Genomic DNA, 24586 nt, shown 5'->3' on the forward strand with positions numbered 1-24586 from the left:
TACATTTTTGTACACTAAAGAGAGGAGGGCTCAAGGAGAAAGATAATATGCTCAAGTCAAGGGACATTGTAAGTATTCACTGTATTTAGAATAAATGTGGCATAGGTCCATCAGGACTTCCAATACCAGTCCATCATATAATAAGTATTTGGTCAATATAATTTTAATATTTGAATTTTTAATGTCCTTATTTGTTACTGCTTATCTCACCATTTTTTCCTGTAAGGATTATTCTTAATACAGAAATGGTCTATTTTCAACTTTTGAAGAAAAAAAGAAAAACAAAAATCCAGGTCATAAAGAATTTCCAGGAAATAAAGGGAGTAAACAAGAACAAATATTTGAGACATTGTCTCCAAGATTTTCTAAAAAGCAATAATGAAGACAGAGTCAATGGGACAAAGTCTGACAAAAGGCTTAAAATCCGAGGAATTAAAGGACAAAACACTTGTTTTGCTAACATCAGTCATCTAAATCAAATTGTTCTTTTTGTAAGAAATCACTTTGAAATATTTCCATGAGTTACTTAACCCTTCTGCTTAATTTTTTCATTTGTAAAAGACAAAAATACAATTTTTAAAATTCTCTTAGATTCCTTACATCTCTACAGTGTTATTTTATGTTATTCCTCTCTCAAGTCCTTATCAATAAGACTGCCAAAGCATTTTCTACACTGTTGGATAATATTCTTGTAATAGATAATCAAACTTATTGTTGTGCTCTGACTAAAATGCTGCCATTCTGCTCTATATGCATCGTTATCCTGGTAACTCTGTATTATGTGTCAACCTTTGTCCCACTTTGTGAAGGACAATTGTTCTGGAATCAGTCAACCTCTAGTTACTTATATTCTGTCTCAATCTTTGTACCCTTTTGGTGAAAGACAGTTGTTCCTGGAATTAGCTGACCACAGGTTCCCGTCAAGGAGGAACTCACTGACCACCAGCTGCAAAACTTCCATAAAGGCAACTGATTAAGCAAGGAACTCTGCCCCCAAGTAAAATAAGAGAACAAAAGCCTTCCTCACCTTCCTTCCCCTCAGCCCCTCCCTTTGCTTTGCAGATTTTTTCCTTTTTAAACCTCCCAGTAACCTAACCTAGTTGCATAGTTTTGCAAATTCCAATGCTACTGTGCCACTGGTGCCAGCTTAAATAAAGCACTTCTTGTTCCTTTAAAGATGTCTTACCCTGTTTTTTGAACAATATCTTGGGGTCTCATTTTTGGGTACAACACTTATAAATGCACAAGAAGAAAATGTCCCATGGTTTAAAATATTTCTATAGTTATAAATAAAACTGCTTGCAAATGGCATATCAGAAATAATGTATTGGCTCATTTAACATGAGAAAATGACATTCAAGAATAAATTATATTTAAAAGACTGACTTTAGCAGAGAAGATTCAAATTAAAATACTCCTTCTTTAACTAACTAAAATACTTTTGAAATCCTGAAAAATCTCTCAGATTTCTACACTTCTCCCATTACTCTAGGTTCAGCCACTACTACCTAACACAAATATTACTGAAATAGTACCTTAACAGTACTATCCAACCCAAGTATTACTGCCACCACTATCTAATACAATCTAATCTTCAGACACTAACTAACACAAATACCACTAAAATAGTATCTTAACTGTACTACAATACTACTTCTACTACTTCGTGAAGATCCCCAAATCTGTTCTCTTGGTTAGCTATTAATTACTTTAATGTGAAAAATGACTTTGACTATGTTGTGGTTGATTGATTGTGTCAACCTGAGACATTTAAAAGCTTAACTAAATTGGATTAGCAATTCTACACCCAACCATATAAAAGAAGACTCACCCCAGGGTGGGTCATCATCTGGAGGTATAAAAGGGAAGGAGGAAGGATGAGTGCATTCCATTCTTGGGAGAAGCTCCAGTTTTCCCCTTTGGTTGGACCTCATCTCCTGGCTTCCAGTGTAGACTCTTCAGCCTTTCATCACAGAGCCTTCAGCCTTCTGTCGCAGACCCATCAGCCTGTTGGTGTGGACTTGCACAAGACACTAGGGTGAACTCCAGACCTTGGAATGAATCCTTCGGCCTCTAGTGTGTAGACACCATCTGCACACTTCCTCATTGGACTCTGTGGCTGACAACTGTAAGCCAGTCTTGTTGTTTCTGTATATCTCATGTTATATCTGTTCTCTCTAGTAAAACCCTGACTAATACAGACTATCTATCAGGGATGCAGAAATCTGGAATATTTGTCACTCCTACCCTAATCAGTACAATCCAAGTTACCTTTAAATTATAACCTTTCCTCAAACAATTAAAATTGAGGTCACATTACAACAGATCAAATATAAATACAGGTGCCTCTAAGAAAAGATCCATCCTAAGCCCTGATCTATCTGGAAAGGAACATAATTTGTAACTATAAAAGGCCAGTGATTCACTGATGCAAAGGCAGTTAGCACTACACTATGGCTATGTGCTCCCAAAGAATCTCAGGGGACAAAAAAGAAAATAAGAAAGCATTTATTTTATATAGACCTGAGGAAAGAAGTAACTGTCACTGTGAAACTGCTATGACAGTTATTTAGATCTCTTTCCTCCATGGAACACGAGTCTGTAACTACAGGAGAAAAGGCAGCAGTGAGGTGAAGACTCCTGTTGACAAAGGAATGAAAGGAGAAAAAAAAAAAACTCCTCCAGAGGACAAACTGGAAATCACAGTATCATTGCTGGAACTCTAAACTCAATTTCCAAACAAAACTCATAAAATCCTCTAAGCCTTACCAGAAAAAAGGTAAAGCAATATGGCCAAATTATTATTTACTTTATTACCAATCTGCTACATACCATAGGAGATAGATTGACTGTCCCTTTCAAAACTCATTTTAAAATTTTGTCATTAATGGTAGTAAGACCATTACTCTCATTAATAAATTAAAGCAGTCATTGAGTGGGTTAATGATTTCAGAAATGGGTTAGTTATAAAAAGAGAGGAGTTTGGCCCTCTTTTTATTTCTGTGTTCTTTCGCCTTGTGAAAATACTTGAAAACCCAGAAGTAGCCTTAGTACTGCATCATGGATAGAGTGCAGAAGGAGAGCACATTATAAAAGGCCTGCATTGCCTGAGTGGAGAACTGAGGGTAGTGTTTTTAAGGATTCAGAGGACAAAAGCAACTGGGCAGCTGTAAGTCTTCCTAGAGATTGTGTGAGTGGTTACAATGAGAACATTGGCCGAGAGATGGACAGTAAAGCCATTACGATGAAATCTCAGATGGAAATGAGGAACAAGTTGTTGGGAACTAGTGGAAAGTTCAGGCCTGGTACACAGTTGCAAAGAACTTGATAGAATTTTATTCATGTGCTAGGACTTTAACAAATGCAAATTTAATAGTGTTTCATGATTAAGAGAAAAGTCAGCTGTTAATGACTTTAATGTTAAAAAGGATTTTAACTATCTACCAGGGATGCAGAAAGCTGGAATATTTGTCACTCCTACCTAATAAATACAATCCAAGTTACCATTAAATTATAATCTAAGCCAGGCATGCTGGCTCATGCCTGTAATCCCAGCACTCAGGAGACTGAGGCAGGAGGATCGTTGTGAGTTCGAGACCAGCCTGGGCTACAAAGTGAGCTCAAGGCCAGCCTGAACTGCATAGTGAGACCCTGTCTCAAAAAGACAAAAATAAATAAATAAATTATAACCTACACAAATTAGGTTATAAATGGAATGTACCTCAATATAAGGAAGGTCATAAATGACAAAATTCACAACTGGCATACTCAATGCGTAAAATCTGACAGCTTTTCCTCTAAAATGCAAAACATAAAAAGAATGGCCACTTTCTTCATTTCTATTCAGTATAGCCCTGGAGATCCCTGCCATATAAGTTAGCAAAAACACATAAACAGCATTCAACTCAGAAAACTGAATGAATTTAAATTGCTCCCATTTTTGGATACAAAACTTAGCACATAGAAAACCCTAAGCATTTCATCCAAAAGCTGATAGAACTAATAAATACAAAAGGTTTCACAATACAAATAATACATATAAAAACAGTACAATACATATAAAAACACAATACATACAAAAACAGTAATATTTTTCTACATGAATAGTGAGTTACTACAGCAAAAAGAAATTAAGAAAATCACATTTAAAATACATGAGGAAAAAATAGGATTTAACTAAGAGAGTGAAAGATCTCAATATTGAAAACTAGAAGAGATTAATAAAAGAAATTGAGAAAGGAATAAATGGAAAATTGAGGAAAAAGAATTCACATTCTTAAAATATTCATAATAATCAAAAACATTTGTACATTCAACACAATCCCTATCAAAACATCAATAATGTTCTTCATATAAATAAAAAAATCCCTGACATAAAAGACTCTGAAAACACAAAGTAATCTTGAATAAAAGAAAAATGTTAGCAATCTTATTCTACTTGATTTAACAATATACTACCCAGTCATAGTAACCAAAGCAACAAGGATCTTACATACAAAATAAACATAAAAACCATACAAATATAATGGAGAGCTTACAAATAAAATGTACATATTTACAGTTCATTGATTTTCTACTAAGGTCCAATAACACAATAAGGAAGAAGAATACATTTTTCAATGAGAAGGCAAATTAACCATTATAGACTATAATATGGAAAGTCCTTAAAACAATTTCTAAAAATTTAATGTGTTGGGGAAATGAGTGTCTACAGGCAAGAGTGAAATCAGATCTTTATTTCACTTTGGATTATAAAAATCAACTCAAAATATACAAAAGACAAACTAAGATCTGAAACATTAAAACATGACATTTTTCTAGACAATTACCTTTTTCAATATGAACCAAAAAGTACAGAAAACAAAACAATAGACAAATAGTGTTATATCAAGTGAAAAGTTTTCTGCATAGCAAAAATGAATGAAGAACAACCTATAGGACTATGTTCAAACTATATATCTGATTAAAGGTTACAACATCTCTCCAAGGATGAGAATATTTACGAAGTCAGGATCCTGGGTCTCTGCTAAGTCAGTTAAACTTCTAAACTTCTCAAGTTGACACAATGCATAACAATCCACAAAATCCACCCCTTGTCAAGTTGGCAACCAGGTATTATTTCTTAAAACCAGCCTCCAGATACAAAGGTATGCTTATTAACATTTCACAGCTTGAACACTATAACACAGGTTTAACAATCCTTAAGAACCAGTTTTAAGTCTATCCACAGTATATTATATTTTAATCATAAAATCCTATCCTTGGCCCCCCAAAGACTCATTCATGCACATCCTATATGAAAAAGGCAGTCCATCTGCAAGACTTGCTAAAGTCTTAACAGTTTCAGCCTTAGATAAAAGTCCAATTCCCAAATCTCCTCCAAGATCTAAGGCAAAATCTTGGCTGGAACCTTTATATAAATGTAAACAAAGTTCAACACTGCCATTCAGTGGCACAACATAAACCTTACCATTCCAAAGTGTACAATTGGGAATATGAAGGAATGGACCAAAGGAGCCCAAAATCCAGAAGGGCAAACATTAAGTCCTGGAGTTACATGTTCAGCATCTGAAGTAATCTATGTCAAATTGTGAGCTCCAAGGTGCTGTGTGGTTCCACCTCTATAGCACTTCCCCTGACTATTACCTTAGGCTGGCTTTGTTCCCTTCTTGTAGCTTTCAAAGATGATGCATGTCCCTGGCTTTTCCAAACTGCTGGGGATTCCACTGCATCATTGGCTTCACACTCATGGCTTCACACACTTCCCTCCTAGGGGTGCACTGTCTGGCCTCCCAGGCCTTCTGAATTCAGAGTAGAAGCCTTTTTAATCTCAGACCTTGTACCTCCTGTATGCACCTAAAGCCAGTGCCATGTGACGATGCTGAGATCTGCTACCAGTTGGAGCAACAGTCAGGCTTTGCTCTCTCATGGCTGTAGGGGTCAAGAGCCAGTTCAGACACTCAGAATCTAATTCTGAGAAACAAATTTCTTACGCTTCCACCATTCTGCAATATAGTGTTTTATGACTTTCACCTCAAAGCAAAGACTTCTACTTTTGCAGTTTGGAGGCTTCAAAAGGTTCAAGACTTGCTACATTTTGTGATGCCTTCATCTTTTCTCTTCTGTTCTTTCTCAGCAATAGAGATTTCACATCTATCTTTATAGTCCACAGATTTACTGGAGCTTCCTTTCTGGCCAAGATCACAACACTTTAAATCATCCAGCTGAACTCTTTGCTCTTGGTTCACAACGTAAAGCTGGCTAAAAGCCCATAACAGTAGCCATGCCCCCACCTCAACATTTGACTGCATTCAAATTTCTTGTGCCAGATTAATTTGTCCACTGCCCTTAATCTTAATCTCAGGCAAAGTCTCTGGACACAAGCAAAATACATTCAAACTTTCTGCCAAGCCATAACATACATCAACTGGAGTCCAACAACCAATACAGTCATTCGTTCCAGCAGAAACCTCCCAAATCTCATCATTACCAGCAGGATTTCTATCAGCCTGCTAGTATTCTGAGCTCTGAGAAGACTCTCTCATATATAACAGCCTAAGTGTTCCAGGGCTCCTCTTTCAGGTGACATCTCCAAACCTTTCCAAACTCTACCCACAAGCCATTTCCAAAGGCTCTTGAATCACACGGTCAGGTATAGTCACAGCAACAACCCTACCTCTCTGGTACCAAATTCTGTCTTGATCATTTTTCTGAGACAAAACACCTGATTCCCAAAATGAAGGAAGGAAAGGTTTATTTAGCTTACAGTTTTAGGAGGTTTTAGTCCATAATCAGCTGGCTGCAAGGCAGCAGGCAGCACAAAAGGGACAAAAGTAAGCCTTTTTTCCTCCCTTATACTGTATACAGTCCACCCACCTTCCTCCAGGGCAGTTGCAGCACTGACAAAATCTTGGTGCCCTCCTCTTGCAGAGGATGAAGATATTTTCAAAGTAAGGATCCTGGCTCCCTGCTGAGTCTCTCATTTAAACTCCTAAACTTCTCAAGTTGACACAATGTATCAACCATAACACTAACCTCCTCTGGAAAAGCCTGCCCCCACACCCCACCACCTCTCTGGTAACCTAGGTTAGGAAAAACCCAGATGCCTAGCCCAATTCCCCACCCCACTAATGGTCAGTTAAACAAGGAAATGCTTGGGATCCCCCACCTAGCTCATTCAGAGGAACCCAGAAAAATGTCAAAACAAAGTTGCAGTATGCATCTCAGACCTCCAGCCCACACAGTACAAGTCCAGGAGACATGCACATACAATAAATTGGAAGCTGCACATCTGATTTTTTTGAAAGGATAGCAACTGAATAAAGAAACAACTTTATGAAGATGTAAAAGTAATGACATAAGAAACAATATCTCAGGTAAAAGAAATCACAAGCATAATGAATCAATTGCTGGGCATATTTAAAGAAGAAAGATAGATTAAAAAAGAGGAGCATAGGAAAATGATGGAAACCTTGAATGAATAATGCAGGAAAGAATTAAAATGCATGAAACAGATTCAAAGACAGAGATATAGCTCAGTGGCATAAGCTCCTTCCTGGCAAGAACAAGATCCTGAGTTCAATTCCCAGTATCAAAAAAGAAAAAGGGAAACAGATTCAAAGAGATATCCAGGAAATTAAAAACTCCATTGAAAGAAAATACTTGAAAGGAACTGAAGACTTTCAGACCTCAAAGAGAGGATTATAATCAATGATCATGAAAGGAACTCTCTCTTAAAAATGAACCAGGAAATAATAATTCAAAAGCTGCATGTGAACACAAAGCAAAATACCTTATGAGTGATAGGTATTAGTGAAAAAGCAAGGCTCAACACAAATGACAGGAAAACACTATACATAGAAGTAATAGCAGAAAACTTCCCAACATGGGAAAAGGCCCTGGAATACAGGTAACTGAGGCACACAGAACTCCAACTAGCCATAACCAAAATAAATCTATACCCACACATGTAATAATATCCCAGAAAATCAGCATAACAGAATATTAAAGGCTGTTAGAAACAAGAAACAGATGACCTATAAAGGAAAATATATCAGAATCATGGCAGACTTCTCATCACATGCCATCAAGTCAACAAGAGCTTGGAGTGAAGCATTTCAAGTCCTAAAAGCAAACAACTTGCTACTGAGACTGATGCACCCTGAAAAACTTACCTTTCAAATTTAATAGAGAAATAAGAGACTTCCATGATAACAACTGAAGGAATTCATGACCACCAAATCAATCAATACTACTAGTGCTGAAGGATATTCTAGAAAGACATGAAGATGATCACACTTCCAGGAACAGCAGCAGAAGGGGATTGCCAAACAGGGCAGGCAACTGAACAGAGAGGAAAAGTGGGGGACCAAAAGCAAGAGGACAGCATGGCAGAGATGAGTTAGTGCATGTGAGTTGTAACCATTAATGTCGATGGCCTGAATTCACCAGTAAAAGAAACACAGACATAGTAGATCAAGAGATGGGATCCATCAATATGCTATATATAAGAAACACACTTGATTCCAAAGGAAATTCATGGATTGAAAGTGGGAGGAGAGAAGACAATGCTCCATGTGACAGGGACCCATAAAAAAGCAGGGGTAGCTTGTCCATCAACCACAGAATGGATAGGAAAAAGTTTTTATATAATGGAAAGCTAGTCAGCTAGGAAGAAGGATAATCTCAAGGCTTTTGTAGGTAGATGGATTCAACACGAGATCATGCTCATTGGAGAAATGGTTCAGACTCATGTGAGTAAACATCATGTTGTCTCCCTAAATATAAAAATATTAAAGGAGCTAGTAGGATCCAAAATGAATGATATTGTAAAAACAAAAGGGGAGGAAATACCTAGGAAAGGAAGGTGGTAGCCATTATATATTTCCTATTATCTTGTTTTGAAGTCCTGTATCATTTTGGGTTTTTTATTTTATTTTATTCTGTTTGTTTTGTTTGATTTTATTATATCTCATGGTATGAGCAGCTATTTTGAAGATAACAAGATATATTATGGTAGCCATTGTTGATTTTATATTGTTTTGAAGTCTTATATCACTTTCATTGTTTTGTTTTGATTGGTTTTATTCTGTTTCATTTTATTTTACTCTCTTTAAAATAAAATTTTAAAAAGATATACAAGAACTCCAAAGAATGCAATAGCAAGCAATCAACATGTTAAGTAAATGGACATTTCTCAAAAGAAGAAACATAAATGACAGATAAATGAAAAAATTTGTAACATCACTTAATCATCAGAGAAACGAAAATTAAAACTATATTGATATATGCCTCACGTCTGTTAGAACTTTATTATAAAAAGAACAAAATATAACAAGTTTTGGGAAGGATGTGCAGAAAACAAAATACTATTGTTGGAAATGTAAATTGCTAGAGTTATTATTAAAAATGGTACATAGATACCTCAAAAGAAACCTTAATACAGAAAATACAACTATGTAAGCCATCAACACCACTTCTGGATATGTATCCAAAGGAAAAGAAAGTAGTATGAGGTATAACATATACTCCCATGTTCATTCTAAAATTATCTGCTATGGCCAAGATCCTGAATCAACCTCAGTGACTATTAGTGGATAAATAGATAAATAAAACATGGAATCTACACACAATGCACTACTATTCTGTCATTAAAATAAATGACATGCATTATCCTGGAAAACATCACATTTAATGAAATAATCTAGGCACAGAATGATCTGACTTACATGTGGAATTTTTCAAGGTTGATCTCACAGCATAGTAGTGAGCAGAGTATTAGTAATGAGGGATGAGTGTGGCTGAAGGCAGGGGTTTGGGTGAAATTGGTTAATGGAAATGAGAAATATCTACACATTCCACAGTGTAGATATGCTTCAAATCACCATATTACCCATGATAAATACAGTTTTACCTGCCAATGTAAAAAATACAATTAAAAGGACCATAGAGAACTTCATCAAGCTGGTGGCAGACAGACTTAAAATGTGAAAAGATCCAAAGGTGGCATTGTTGATTAAAGACAGAGTAGGCCACACAAGAAGGAAAGCAATCTTATCTCACCAAGAAAGACTCCTGCAAGACACCCACAAACAAAATGGGAATCCCACCTACAACAACAAGGGAAGTGAATTCTGTCAAAAATCAAAAAGAGCACACTCTTGATCTGAACCTCTGAAAGGAACATGATTTTGTTAATAGCCTGACTTGTGCCCTTTGAAATCCAAAAATTCACTTGAATATGCTTTACCTGAACTATTTACCTGTGGACACTGAGATAAGATGTGTTTTAAACCATTAAGTGTATAATAATTTGTTGTATAAAAAACTAATTATTTGTCATATTAAACACAGTAAATCTAACTACAATTCATTCTTCCTGGATCAGACAATCCTGATAAAATTTGCATATATTTCTGTCATTCCTTTATTTAAACCCACTGCCTACAGTTCACTACCTTCTAAATAAAGTTCTAACTCCGGTGCATAACCATAAAAGACCTCCATTGATATGATTAGGTTACTTCTTTAAACTATTTATTCATCACCAATCTTCTTACAATCTCTTACATTCTCTAAGTATTCTGACTTTTTTAATTTTGAAAAACTCCAAAGTAGAGGAGCCTCTATACATGTGACTACATAGAATATCCTATTTTCTACTTACAATTTCTTTCATTTATCTTTCATCACTCAAATTAAATATTACTGAAAAATTCTCCTCACTTGTACTCAGGCTTGGTTCATTAATTTATCAATGTTTATTTGCATCAGACTGTATCATTTTATGCACTGCAAAACTGACAATAGCTTTCCATTTTTCACACTGGTCTGAAGCAACATAACACATTAAACAGTGTTTTAGTCTTCAAAACAGTTCAATCAATGCTTGCTTCCTAAACAGATGAAAGGTAGAATTTTAAAAGTCCAATGATTTGAAACATATTAGAAGAGGAACATTAAAGTGTCAATAGATATTAAAAGCAATCTTTATTTTTTTAAGTTGGTGATATAATTTTTTTCTGCCTTTATAACAAATACTATATTTTTAGTCATTTGAAAGTACTTTGAATTAACTTAAACTTACTCCAAAAATATTTTCTCCCTAATAATACCTGAAAAAACATCTATTTTTTTTTAAAAATTAAGCACTCTTTTCTGAGTAAGAAATATCAAAGTCATGGACTTATTTCATTTTTCTCAAAAGAGTAGTGAGATTTTTAGCTAAATTTCTTTCTAAAGTTTCTCAACCTAAGAACTTGTTACAGTCCTCCAAAGAGTTAACATAGTAACCTAAATGTTTCCCAAAATGTCAAAATCTGGCTTAGGTCAGGTCTCTCATGTTCTGACAAGATCACTAGGAAGGGGCAATGGGTAAAGCTGTTCCAAAACAGTTCATAAAAATGTAATTATATCTAAAGACTGGAAGATGAGATAGAATGCTTTTATTGACAAGACTTGCTAAAACCAAATTTTAAATATATATTATTTTTAAATATATATTACTATTCTTTAAAAGAATAAAAAGGATATTAGCAGAAAATAAGTCTCAATGTCTCTTTTAGAAGCCAAGACTTATCAAATGCTATGCTAACAAAAACTGGATGCCTATTTAATTAACATAATGAAATCCAAAATAGGGACAATAAAAATTACTTAAAAGGCTACTTATTTTATATAAAGATAAAAACAATATTAGTGTATCTTTATTATATCCACATGTCAATAAACAAAAGTCTTGACTGAAGACTGCAAATAAAGTTCATTTTTTATTACCTCAAAGCAACTATGCACTGATACTCTTATTAAACTGGGACTAATGTTCTAAATCAATCCTCTCATTAAAAAAAAAGACAAAAAAATGGTACTACCAAAGAAGGGGAAATTGTTTAAAACTCATGCTAGATTCTGATTTGAGTAAAGAATATGATACTGATATTTGTGTATCAGTGGTTATCTCTCATTAAGATAATAGCAGAATTCAAAGGCTGGCTGCTTCAACATCATGCTCCTTCTCAGTAAATTAGGCAAAGGATGCTCAGCATGGAAGTACTAAACTACATTCAAGCCATGTAACTAAATTTTATTTACAGCCCTCATGTTCAATCTTAATATTTTATGTTTTTATTTTTAATCTTAATTTTAGTAGTACAACTCTAGAAGCTAGATAACTAAAAGCTAATGATTCTATTTCAAACTATTTCTTTCAGTGTTCACACCTAAATAATAAAAATTCCCTAATAAAAATACTTAAAGATTATATATTAATATTATATAATTAACATATGCTTTTTAAAATATAAATATAAACAATTTAAAGTATACTCATTACATAAAATAAAAATATTGTTAAATTAAAAATAATAGAAGTCTGCAAAGTCACATTTCTATATCTGTTGTACAACAGTTCCTCAGGTCTCCCCAAATCACCATAACTTTCCAGTTTTTACACAGTACTGTTATGCTTTTACTAAATTTAAGGTGTTGAATTGGTTGAAAATACTCAAGAGATTAAGGCAGCGCAATTCAAAAACACTTGAGCAAATTCTCTTGTTTATCAAAAGCAGCTAAAGTTAAATTTTATACAGAGGTGAACATATCTTAAAGCTATTCAGCTTTCAAACTGACAATTCAATTTGTTATAAATAACCCCAGTAAATTTTTAACTAATGTGATTTGTTACTTGAAAATAATCCAGTACCCATAATGTATCTACTAAAAGAAACAGAAGCTCAGGAGAAAAAATGTACATTATAATCTAAATTATCTCGCTGATTTTAAAAAAAAAATTATCTATAGTGCTTGCATCTAGGCCTCTATCAGGAAAATAATGAATAGAAGACAGTCACCTAAATAAAACTTGGAAAATGAAATATACAACAAGCCTTTTGGCCTGGACAACATTTTAATTCAAATCAAGAGCATAACAACACCATCTCACCTGACCTTGCCTAAGAGGCTGTTGTTTCATGAATTACAGTCATAACTGCCCGATTCTGCCTTGATGCAATCCCTGACTCCAATGAGCCAGTACTTGTTCTGGTCCACAGAGATAATGATAAATACTTTTTAAAATTTCCTTGGAATTCTTGTTTAGAGAATCCTAGATATTATAAAAGATGTTCTTGGTTGATATGTGAGAGAACTCCAGATCAACCAACAATTTTCAGAGTTACCTGCTGGTCTTAGCTAATTTTGCCTACTTCAACAGCAGCCCTACATATTGTCAAATTCAGTCCAGAGCATTATGCACAAAAGCATATGCCCCCACAGACATTCAGAATTTTAAACCCAACCTACTTATCCTGAGACACTAGTCCAGCAGTCAAGCACCCCTACTGGGGACCAGACTTACTTGATATAAGATTTCTTGTGTGTGTTGCAGCTTTCACTACTCAGAACATTATACTTCATGATACAAATATAGAACTTGTTCAGTAGAAGAATGACATTCTCTTTACTAAATAGTTTTGGAAAATCTTGAATCTCCATATGCCGAAAACTAAAACTAAACCCATGCCTATTACCATGTACTAAATTAAAATCTAAATGGATCAAAGATCTGCATATTAAAACAGAAACACTAAATCTATGGTAAGACAAATTGGGTAAATCCTTGAAGACATAGAGGTCTCCTGTTATAATTGTGTTACTGCTAATTTGGTTTTTCATTTCTTTTAATACTTGTTTTATATAACTGGGTACTCTGGAATTTGGTGCATATATATTTAAGGTTGTATCTGTTCCTCTTGAAGTTTTTCCCTAACCAGTATGTAATGACCTTCTTTATATCTTGTAATCATTATTGGATTGAAGTTCAAATTGTCTGCAATTTGTTACACCTCAAACATCTAGAAAAGAAGAGCAAGTCAAGCCCAAAGCTAACCTCAAACACCCGTTTTTGGGGTGGGGAGTTTCCTGTTGCATGAAATATTGTTTTCCATCCTTTGACTTTCATTCTGTGAGTATCCTTTTGGTTAAATTGCTTTCTTGTAGACAGCATATGGTTGAATGTTGTTTCTTGATCCATTATGCCAGTCTGTTTCTTTTAATTGGTGTGCTGAAACCATTTACATTAATGGTTATAACTGTTATATGTTGGTTTATTGCTGACACGTTATCTTTCTGCTGTCGCCTCTTTATCTTTCTCTTCTGTTTAACTGTCTGCTTTGCTTTGTGGTTTTTTCCTAAGTGTATCTAAGCTGTCTTTCAGTATTCTTTGCAGGGTTGGTTTGGTGATCATGAAGTTTTTCAGCTGATCTTTGTCATGGAAGTATCTTATTTCTCCATCCATTTTGAAGGACAGTTTTGCAGGGTACATCATCCTAGGTTGGAAATCATTTTCCTTTAGGATCTGAAATACTTCACTCCATGCTCTTCTTGACTTTATTGTTTGTGCTGAGAAGTCTGCCCTGATTCTGATAGGTTTTCCTTTATAGGTGATCTGTCCTTTCTCTCTGACAGCTTTTAATATTCTATTCTTTTGTTGGATTTCTGGGATGGTGATTATTACATGTCTGGGTGTAGTTTTATTTTTGTTATGGCTATTTGGAGTTCTCTATGCTTCACTGATCCTGATAGCAGTTTCCAATCTCATATTTGGGAAATTTTCAGCTATTACTTTTCTAAATATTCTCTTGACACCCTTTATATTTTCCCCTTCTTCTTCATTTATCCCTATCAATCTTATGTTGTTTTTCTTTGCATCATCTTGCAGCTGTTGAATTATTTCCTGATTTTTGTTATTTTTAAAAGATCTTTCCTTTCCTGTTCACTAGCTACAATCTTTTCTTTGAGGTCTGAAATTCTATGTTCACTTTCATTGAGGCAATTTTCACAACTTTCAAAGGCATTTTTGATTTCCTGTGCATCTCTTTGCATCTGCTTTATGTATTCTCTTTGTTTCTTATATTGGTCATCCAGGGGTTCTACCTTGTTGTTTAGTCCCTCCTATTTTTTAACTGTGTCTTCTTTAGATATGTTCAAAATCTCTTTCATTTATTTTATCATTTCTTCTTTTACCTGGGACATTATTTCTAGTTTGAATTCCTTTAAAGCTTCCTGGAATTGCTTCTTTATTTCAGTTGCTATTATGTCAGATATTTCACCTGTATGGCATATATTTTCTTCAATGTACATAGCTTCTAAGGCTTCTTGGGATAGGCTGGAGGTTTGAGATTGTAATTTGGTCTTTCATTTTTCATTTTCCTATAATTGTGTGTTTCAAGTGTTATTCCAAAGCTTCCACATGGCTTGTTGGAAATTCTCCTCTGTGCCCTCAGCTCCTGGGACTCTGGCTGCCACATTCCCCAGATTGAGAGAAGGTCACTGGGCGTGGGGCAAGCTGGCTCAAGACCTGCTAAGCAGGCCCAGTGCAACACGAAACTGTGAAATTCCCTGTTCAGAGCCAAGTGAGGATCCCAAACTAGCTGGGCTCGAGGGATGATGTGGAGACACTCACCCAGGGCTGCCCAGCCTCTGGAACCAATGGTGCTGGCAGGCCCAGAACTCCAGAGTCCGCCAAGCCTGGCAGGGAGCAGCGATATCTGTGCAGGCTGGTTCAAGACCCACCTCACTGGTCTAGCGCAACAGGAAGTTGCAAAATTCCCTGTCCAGGTTGAGTGAGGATTCTAAACTAGCTGGGCTCAGGGGATGGTGTGGGGACATTCACCCCAGGCCGCCCAGTCTCTGGAACCAATGGCGCTGGCATCCGGAACTCCAGAGTCCGCCAAGCCCAGCAGGGAGCAGCAAGATCTGTCAGACTTGAGCCTTTTCTTTCCTTCTTTTTGATATAGTTGGTTAAGGGTTTATTAATTTTATTCAATCTTAAAAATAAAACTAGGGGTTTCGGATTTAGCTCACCAGCGCCTGCCTTGCAAGGGCACAGTCATGAGTTCAACCCCAGTACTGATTAAAAAAAAAAAAAAAAAAAAAAAAAAAAAACTAATTAAATCATCAATTCTCTCTTTGGACATTTCCTGAAGGAACTGAAAACATCATGCTGCAGCAATATATGGACACCCATGTTTGTATCAGCACTGTTCATAATAGCTAAATAGTGGAAACAGCCAAAATGCCCATGAAACAATGAATGGATAAAGAAGATGTGAGTTAGGGGCTGGGGATTTAGCTCAGCGGCATAAGCACCTGCCTTGCAAGCAGACAGTCGTGAGTTCGATCCCTGGTACCGATAAAAATGAAAAAGACAAAAAAAAAAAAAGAAGAAGAATATGTGAGTTATATAAAATGAAGTACTACTTGGCCATGAAGATGGATAATGAGGTATTTCCTGGTAAATTAATGCACCTTGCAATCATGCTATTAAGTGAAATAAAATGAACATACAGGTGTTAATATTGCATTGCTTTTCTAGTGTGAGAAATCAAAAGTGTAAATAAGGACCAAAATATATCCTAGACATTACCAAACAAGACAAAAATGCTCAAATGGGAAGGGGAACAGGGAAAAGAAAGGAAGGGAAAATTAAAAAAATAAGAAAAGAAAAAATAGAAACAAAGCTTTTATAAATAAGGAGAAGAGATCAAACTCACGACTGCCTGCTTGCAAGGCAGGTGCTTATGCCGCTGAGCTAAATCCCCAGCCCCAACTATGTGATTTTAAAAGCAACACATTATTTAAAAATATGATTTGCCAGTTTCTATGGGTAATAACTATGAATAATAATGTTTTTGAATGCTACATAATATTTCATATAACTCAGTATAAATGTTCAGAGTATCAATTGTCTAGTTGAACATTGCCACCAATATCAGACAAAAACAAAAATTTCAGTTTTCAAATTTATTGTTTCTGAAAATTCATATTGTATATACTATGTTCCTTTTCTTCTGGCATGCTTGTAATTCTGCATAGTTAGTCAAGTTAATTGTTTAAATCCAAATCGCAAAAAAATATGTATTTTGCTAAGTATGGTTTGAATATAAGATTCTACTTGAGATTTTTTTTATTTTTAAAAAAAAGATTAAGATAAAAGAGGACATAACAAAACAGGTCAGAACAGAACAATTTAAGCAACATAGTGTTTCACTACAAGACAATCTGACATAACAGTAGCTACCATAGTGTCTCTCTCCTTGAAATATTTGAGTATACCTTCATATTCTATAGTATGGAATATAAAAAGACAGTGTAAAACCATTCAAGAGAATGAAAGTATTACAGGGTATTCAGAACCAACTAACAGAAAACAAACACTTGGGAAACTAAGTTAAGAAGTTAAGTTTAAAATCCAGGGTTTCCAGGATTTGCTACTGACTTGTGCCTAGCATATTATTAGCTTCTGTGTTGTAGTTAAACAGTTTTAAATTTTTCTTTGGATTCCTAAGGTTAAGTAACTAAAACTCATACAAACCCTATGATTTTATGCTGTTGTGTTAACAGTATGATTTGCCTTTCATTACTATCAGTCTAACATTAAACTAGTCAGAAAAAAAGAGCTCAAATTAGATTGTTGCCAAATTTCTAATGAAAATACTTACACTAAAATTTAAAAAGAAAAAATATAGTATGACAATTTCATGAATTTACCTTACCACCTCCGTGTCATAGTGTATACAAGGCATGATCAAATTATGTAATGAATGTTTAAATTTCAAAAATTATTACAGTAAATGACAAATTGCCATAGTCACTGCCATTTGAATATATTTACCCAAACATTCTTGGCATTTTACAAAATAGTTCTGGAAGTGGTTTCATGAGTGTTTTACAAAGTGTGATCCAAAATACAAGAAATGCTGCTGCCAAGCACCATCCAGTAGAATGCAGGTGTTTGAACTTGAGTTTGTCCTCACCCACCTTAGTCACCAGGAGACTTCTGGCTCTTCCTCAAAGTCAAAATGATCATGAAAGATAAATGTTTGAAATTGATTCAGGACACTGAGGCAGCCACAACAGTGACCTGAAGACACTTACAAAAGTGGACTTTCAGAACTGCCTCAGAAAGTAGCAAGAATGAAGGCACAAGTGTTAGGCTGAAAGGGAGATTGCTGTGGGGATTAACGGCAATGTGTGTTGTGGTTTGTGTCTCAGCATCTCCCAAGAACCTCATGTATGCACAGTCAGGACTGCTGGAAGAGGAATGAGCCATGGGAGTCCACAGCTGACTTACTGTTAGGACATGGGACCCAGTCACGAATGGTGTATCTCCTTGGGTGGCTTCTGCCTTTTCTCTGTGCTCCTTATACTATATGAGAAGCATAAGTAGATTTCAAATGACAGATTTTCCTCACATTACTTTTATTTCAATTATTCCAGTTTTATTTGGAAGCCAAAAACATACCATCCTCTTATTCATGTTTGTATTAGAAGAAAAAAGAATACTGATGGGGTAGAAAAATCTTGTGTTTTGCAAAAGACACTATTCCTGTAACTGCTTGTTCCACCTCTCTGGTTCCTGTAAAACTAAACCAAATTACCTTTTATGGAGACTCTGACCCCTCGCCTTGTGACTTGCTACTTTATAACTCCCTGTAGCCCCTGGCTCTGCGCACATTTCCCAGGCTGCTTTTCTGGGACAGTGTTGCCATTGAGCTCAGCTAATAAAGCACTTTTTAAAATTTTTGGAGTCTGTCGTTTTTCTGGCCATATCATTTGGGGGCTCCTCCATCCCAGATTCCACCTTTTACGGCATTTACCCCTGCCCCAGGCTCCTACTCTTCAGATAACACTGGGATCTTTTTGAATGTGGCTTCCTTCTACCAGCAGGTACTTATTACTTTGGCTTCATTCTGCAATTTTCTCCTTTTCTATGTCCAGGATCAAGTTTTCAGGCTTGTTCCCATTTGGGTGAGACATTGCCAAAATTAGGATGGGCAGCCGCCATTTGAGGGAGGAATTAACCTCCACTGAGTGCACCACACTTAGGGAGTCAAGTTTTCAGGCTTGCTCCCATTTGGGTGAGGCATCGCCAAAATCTTATCTTAGCTCCCATATACTTTCATCTTTTGTTCTATTCCTGATTCATCTGTTACTGAGAATTCTTACAATTTAAGCCAGACCTAATATGTAAGCTGCCTCCTAGAGGTTTTTATATAAGCTGATTAACTCGAGTTAACTAAATTAGGTGATTTTTTTGTGGGGCTATTTGGGTTACTCAGTTGAAAACAAAAATTGGTTATTTTAAAATCCCTGGGGCAGGTTTGTGATCAACAAACAGGGGAGTGGCCACCTGGTAATTTTAACCAGCTCCTAATTACAAAATTGAGGACCTGCTCCAGTCTCCAAAGCCCTTTTGGGTGATTCTTTGTCTTTGTGGCAGGCTTCCGCCATCTTGTCTTTGTCTTGTGGCGGCTTCTGCCTCTGTATTCACTCATCTGTACCCTTGTCTCACATGTCTACTACTATGGGCCAGACAGCTTCCTCCCCCTTGTTACCCTTGCAGCTCATTCTTAATCATTTTAAGGATTTTAGGCATTGAGCTGTTGGATATGGAGATCCTGTCTACCCTAAGAAACTAAGAACATTCTGTGAACTCACATGGCCTTCCTTTGATGTCAGGGGGCTTTCACAGGGAACGTTTAACTTACAAGTCTCTCAACAGGTCCATCAAGTCATTTTCGGACCCCCTCATAAGTCGGCCATGCACCTTGATCAAGTGGTCTCTATCAAAGTTTAATTTTCTTGATCCAGGATCCACCCTCACAGATAAAAAAAACTCCTACAGGAAAGATGCTGGGGGGCACAACCTCCTCTCGTGGCAATGATGAAAACTAAGGAGTCACCTCCTCCTGCGTTCTACCTCCTCCTGATGATTCCCCTCCTCTTTCCTGACCCCTTCCTTAATTCCCTGATTTCCCAAGCTCATCAGAACCCTTCCCATGGGCTCCTACCCCTCCTAGTTCACCCCATACCCACAGCCATTGTCCCCCACCACCCTCCTCTGCACCCATCCTTAACTCCACTGCTTTACACTCCACTCTACCCCTTTGAGAAGTCCCTCCATAGGATCTTCTCAGGGATCTTTCTTCACCTATGTCCCCTTCTCTACCAACGATTTGTACAATTGAAAATTACAGAATCCACCTTTCTCTAAGGACCCTCAGACTCTAATACCTCTCCTTGAGACCATTTGTTTCACTCATCAGCCAACCTGGGATGGCTGCCAACAGCTTTTACAGACTCTTCACATCTGAGGAACGTGAACAAATCCATCTTGGCACACCAATCTGTCCTTGACACTAACGGGGAGCCCACTTCGGATCTAATGAGGCTTGAGGCTGTTTTCCCTTTGACCCGCCCCAACTGGGACCCCAACAGAGATGGAAGTAAGAAGGCTCTCGATCAGTATCGTCAGACTCTTATTCTGGCACTCCAAGTTGCCACCTGGAAGCTGACTAATCTGTCAAAAGCAACTGAAGTAAGACAATTGGCTTCTGAGTCTCCGTTGGCTTTCCTTGAGCACCTCCTAGAGGCCTATCATATATATACACCTGTAGACCCAGAAGTACCAGAAAATAGACAAGCTATTCATATAGCATTCATCTTTCAGTTGGCCCCTGATATTAAGTGACAATTGCAAAAATCAGAGGGTTTCAAAGGAATGATGACAGGTAAGTTGATAGAGATAGCCCAAAAGGTTTTTGACAACAAGGAAAACCCACAAGAGAAGAAATTAACCAAGATCTTGGCTGTACTAGTGGAAGGACATACTCAAGGCAAAAAGGGAAAAGACCAACTAACAAAGACCCCACTAGACAAGAATCACACTGCACACTGCAAAGAACTGGGCCATTGGAAAAAGGATTGACCAAAGTTAAAGATCAAATTGGTAAAAGGGGAAACCACCCCTTCGGTCCTTTCAGGAAAAAGATTCACAATTTCAGGATTAGTCCACTTTACCAGAGCCCCAAGCAACCTTAACTGGGGAGGGGGCACAACCCATAGATTTCCTGGTTGATACAGGACTTTGCTGAGCTGGCACAATCTCTCCATGCTGCAACTGGGAGAATCCCTTCTAATCCAGTAAAATGTTGGGACCATAGTGCCACCCAGTCCCATATCACTCAAAAAGACTAGACTCAGTTTCCTAAGGCTGGCCTAACTTGAACATTTAGTCCACCTCCAAGAGTTGCCAAAGTTTCGGCACTGCTAAAAAGTCCAAGTCGCAGGCCTCCTCCAAGATCTGGGCAAACTCTTAACTGTAACCCCCTGTACAAATGAAACAAGGTTAAACATTTCTGAAATGCAAAGGCACAATACAAACATTACCATTCCAAAGGTTACAAACAGGGAAACATAAAGCATTGGAAACAAAGCAAGTCCAACATCCAGCAGGGCAACCAGTAAGTTCTAGAGTTCCAGGCTAGCATTTGAAGCAATCTGGTTACAAGCTTCAAAAGGCTTGGGCAATTCCACCTCCATGGCATTTCCATGGATTTTAGCTCTTGCAGCTTCTCTCTTAAACCTTCTCTGCTTGCTTTTTGCAGCTTTCCTTGGATCATCCACGTTCTTGGCTTTTCCAAACTTCTGAGGTCTCCACTGCACCTTTGGCTTCACCCTTACATCTTTACAAATTATCCTCTCAGGGGCACACTGCTTGGCCTCCCAGGCCCTTTGCAATCCAGGTGAAAGCTGTCTTACCCTCAGAATTTGTGCATTTTCCTTGCACCTAAAATCAGCACCATGTAGATGCCACCAAGGTCTGCTGCCAGCTGGAGCAGCAGCCAGGCTTTTTCTCTCTTAGCTGTAAGGGTCAGTTGCCTGGAATACTGGGTTCTGTTTATCTGGTTGTGAGGAAAAGCTTTTCTATGTTGTCGCCATTCTGGAACCTCATGTGGCCTCCATCACCATTCTGGAACATGGTGCTCTGTAGCGTCTCCTCTGAGCAAATGCTTTCACTTTTGCAGTTTTGAGGCCTCAAAGGCTGAAGACCTGCTACTTCCTGGCCATCCTGGCCCCTGGCCATCTTTCTTATCTCTGTTTCTCCTCAGCAATCAAAGTCTCAACTCTGTCTTTATAATCCACAGATTTCCTGGAGTTTTCCTTCTGGCCAAACTCACAGCATTTTAAATTATTCTGCTGGGCTCTTTGCTCTTGATTTGTAACATAAAGCTAGGTAAAAGTCCCCAATAATAGCCATACCACAGCCTCAACATTTGACTGCCTTGAAATTTCCTTTTCCAGATTCATCAGTCCATTGCCCTTAGTCTCGGTCTCAGGCAAAGTCTCTGGGCATGAACAAAATGCAGACAAACTTTCTGCCAAGCCATAACACACATTATGGGGAGTTCAACAACTAATGCAGTCCTTCTTCCCAGCAGAAACTTCCCAAGCCTGGTCTTTACCATGAGGCTTTCTATCACTATTCTGGTCTCCTGAGCTCTGACCAGAATCTCTTCTACAGAGCATCCTAAGTTGCTCCAGCTCTATACATCCAAGCCACATGTCTGACCTTTCCAAACTCTGCCCACAGCCATTTCCAAAGCCTCTCAAAAAACATGGTCAGATATAGTCACAGCAAATGACCCCACTCTTCGGTACCAAATTCTGTCTTAGTTACTTCTTACTCGTGGCTGAGACAAAACCTGATGCCTTATGTTGGGAAAGGAAAGGTTTACTTCTTAGAGTTTTTGGAGGTTTCAGTCCATACTCAGTTGGCTCCAAAGCAGGGTAGCATGCCAGGACCGCAGTTCATGCAGCTGCAAACAGCAAGGGAGAAAACGGCAGAGAAAAAGACAATTTCTTTTTGCCATTACATTGTATGCTGGCTCCACCCCTATGTGGGTGTAGCACTGACACCATCAATCTAAACTCTAGACAATAAACTAATCACAAATGCATAATGCAAACGCATGAAGCCTGGGGGCCACTGACATAAGCCTTGACAAATGGTATTACATAATTAGAATGAAAATATAGGTAAATGGAAATTTACGGTATTTTAGAGAAACATGGACATGTCTAGTTACTTTTCTCACTGCTGAGGCAAAATACCCAACACCTAAGTTAAAGAAGGAAAGGTTTGGTTAATTCACAGTTTGTAAAGATTTCAGCATATAGTCAACTGACTCCAAGGCAGGGTGACATAGCAAAGAGGCTTCACAGAGGAGAAGCAGTTCACAGCAAGCAGGCAGGAGAGGGCAAGCAAGAGGCAAGCCAAGCCTCCTCTCCCTTGTATTGTTACTAGGCTACCAGGACTAGAGTAGTGCCAAAACAAACAGTGGGTTGTCTTGGTAATCACTCACCTTTAATCCCAGCATTCTGACCCTAGCATTACACCATGAATGAATCACACATTCCAGATCCAGCCACCAATAGCAAAACCTCACCCATGACCACATGGAACTTTGGAGGACATCTGCACACAAGCCATAACAGGACAAGACAGACATGATGGGCAAATCTTATACCTTTTATAATTAAATTACTCTTTATACTACAAAAGCTCAACTGTTATTTGTGTAATAGAATATAAGAGGGAAGGAGAGAATCATCTTTAAAACAATAGATTAATGAAGTAAAAATAATTTTGATCAAAATTTCTCATTTTGTTTTGTACCACAATAACAGACAAAATTAAAAGAAAAAAAACTCAAATCCACACTACAATTTCAAGATTTTGACACAATCATCTTTGTAACATGCAGAATATGCAAAAAAAAACCTTATGTAAAAATATAGAAATTTTGAATAACACAATTACCAAATTTAGGATGACTAACATGTTGAGAACATGGTATTTAATAAAAAAACACATTGTTTTCCAGATACACAATGGAACACGTATCAGTATAGACCATACTTTTTGGTAAGACAAGTATCAAAAAGTTTTAAAGTACATAAATCAAATAAATTATAATTTTGATGACGCTCAAATTAAACCAATAAACTACAAAAAATAGTAAATCCACAAATGTTTGGCCAGCAAGTGAATGCTCTTTCAAAATCTGTATGAAAGGTCTTTGCCTAAATGTTAACAATATGGCTTTCAGTGCTTACAAGATAATTTTAAAGATCCAGTAGACCAAAGAAGAATTACAATGAAAATTATAAAATATTCTGAAGTAAATAATTAGCGAAAATATAATATAACAAAATGTATAGAACATGACTAACATAGAGCTTCACAGAAAATTTGTGAAAAAAGGCCAGGGATAGCAGCAAGCCAGCAAAATCAATTTGTACAGCCTTTCTTCCACAGATGAATGTTCATCTGTTGGCATCCGCAAGTCCACTGTTTCAAAAACAGGTTAATATATATGCTAATTTGTTTCATTTATATTACTAGCTTATTTTAGTTCACTAAAAGAAACATTTGGGGATTTAGCTCAGTAGCTTAAGCGCCTGCCTGGCAAGCCCAAGGTCATGAGTTAGGTCACTGGTACTCAAAAAAAAAAAAAAAAAAAAAAAAGAAAGAAAGAAAGAAAAAGAAAAGAAACATTTGTGTTGTCTTTCCTTTGTAAGAATTTTTTTCATCTGTGTCTTGTATTCTAAGTAACTACTTTGAAGGTAATGATACACAGTGTATTAATTATTGTGATCTCCTATTATTTGGCTATGAAATTTCGTTTTATTTTTTCTTTAAAAACTTTCGTTGGAGAAGTTCTATAACTCTGCAGAACATTTT

At 36.8% G+C, this 24586-nt stretch overlaps 1 protein-coding gene across 1 annotated transcript in view; it reads right to left on the minus strand.

The window, feature by feature from the left end:
- Stpg2 (sperm tail PG-rich repeat containing 2) overlaps positions 1-24586 on the minus strand; it is a 574832-nt gene that overhangs the window by 361026 nt on the left and 189220 nt on the right. The gene's annotated exons all lie outside the window — the stretch shown is intronic.

The sequence above is a fragment of the Cavia porcellus genome, unplaced genomic scaffold (assembly GCF_034190915.1).
Source record: "Cavia porcellus strain 051 isolate PalLab524CR breed Dunkin Hartley unplaced genomic scaffold, mCavPor4.1 scaffold_4, whole genome shotgun sequence".
In the NCBI taxonomy this organism is placed as follows: Eukaryota; Metazoa; Chordata; class Mammalia; order Rodentia; family Caviidae; genus Cavia; species Cavia porcellus.